Source organism: Arachis ipaensis, chromosome B02 (assembly GCF_000816755.2).
Source record: "Arachis ipaensis cultivar K30076 chromosome B02, Araip1.1, whole genome shotgun sequence".
Taxonomy (NCBI): domain Eukaryota; kingdom Viridiplantae; phylum Streptophyta; class Magnoliopsida; order Fabales; family Fabaceae; genus Arachis; species Arachis ipaensis.
In genome coordinates, this window is record NC_029786.2 from 37,677,674 (window position 1) to 37,679,385 (window position 1,712).

Here is a 1,712-nt window from a genome sequence, read left to right on the forward strand (position 1 = left end):
CTTATGTATTATTTGATTGACTCGAATGATTATGGATGTTTGTTTGGCTGAATTATTGTGCGGCTTTGTGAAATGTAATGTTTTGGAGTTGATTCTTTAAAGGCTTGAAATATGAGTTTAATCCGTTGAGGATTGGTTTGAATCGTGTCAATTATTCTGATGATGTGAAAGATAGAATACTTTTGAAATTCAGCCTGGGGTGCTTTAATTGATTTGGTTTTGATAAATGACTTATCGCTGAACTGATTCTTTAAAGCTTTGGAAATGAGTTAATTCGGTTGATATTGGTGTGATTTTGAAACGGTTTCTTTGAGATATGCCAATGAGGCGACTGTTGGATTTAGTTTGATTTTGAATTGATTTTGGATTTTGGGCTGTTGGAAAAGGATTGTGGAATGGTTTTTGTTGGGACCCGAACCGGGTGGCAAAGTCCAAGTTTTAGGGGAGATGCTGCCGGAATTTCTATAAAATCTGAGTCTTTATTGAAAGGTTGTTTGGAAAAATGATGAGTTAAAGACTTCTACTATTTTATTTGAATTATCAAGAAAAGGATGACTCATGCTTTTGGAATGAATTATTAAAGAGGAAATTGTGATTTAGTCTTGCTTCTTAAGAAAGGCATTGTATCTCTTTCAAAAAAAGTTATTTAGATGAAACTTATGTTTTAAAGCTGTTTTAAATGTGACAAGGGCAATGCCTTTGAATTTGACTTGAGGGTTTCAATTAGAGGAGTTTCAATGACGTTGAAAGAACTTGAATGTCTATTGACAAGTTTCATTTTGAAATGTTTTGGAGAAAGGCTTTAAGTACTCTTGAACTCTGAATTCTTGCAAGACTAAAACAATTTTGAATAGTTGAAACGTTCTAGAATTTATTATGGAGGTTGAAGTTGGTTTTCCTAAGTAAAGGAAACGGCTTGAAAGAAGTAAATGATTACGTGACTCGGTTTGGCTTAGATCTTATTTTATTACTCAAATCGGAAAGCCAAGGTTTTAATGATTTTAAATGAATTTGGTGAAATGAGTTATGCTTTTCTCCCCTAAGGACTTGAGACTCTGCCGAGGAACTTTTGTTACAAAAATCCCATTGTTGGATGGGTGATTTTGAATGATTCAAAAGGAATCTTTAACTTTCCATGGTTTTGGAAGATTTGGAAAGAGGAAGCCGAGAGTGGCTTGTTTTAAAAAAGGGAATTTTCCTTGAGTAAAATTTGCTTATGAGCCTGAGATAATTTGAGAAATGAGATCTTTAAAGCCAAGGCTGAAAAGAGTTGAAACTTGATTTCAAAGTGAAATGAATTGAGAAAATGATTTATGGCTTAAATGCCGATTTCATGAATTTGATGATTTTGAATGTGGAAGTGCTGTTTTATTGTGAGCCGGAATGGCCGTGTATGATTTATGAATATTGGCTGGTTCTGGATTGAACCGTGAGCCAGAATGGATGTGTATGATTATCAATATTGGCTGGTTCTGGATTGAACCGTGAGCCGGATGGCTAAGATGGATGTTGATCCATGGCTGAGAATGAATGCATATATGCTGAGATATTGATAATTGTGATTTTGCACTTCCACTATCTGAGATACGAGTTTCCTTGGGTAGTAGCGGTGGCTAGCCACCACGTGCTCCAGGTTGAGACTTGATACTCTGTTGACCCTATGTCGTAAGTGTGGCCGGGCACTGTGAAAGCCCCGGATGAGCTCGCCCCCG

At 36.3% G+C, this 1,712-nt stretch overlaps 1 long non-coding RNA gene across 1 annotated transcript in view; it reads left to right on the forward strand.

The window, feature by feature from the left end:
• Positions 1 to 1,712, forward strand: part of LOC110267625 — a 5,170-nt gene that overhangs the window by 1,230 nt on the left and 2,228 nt on the right. The gene's annotated exons all lie outside the window — the stretch shown is intronic.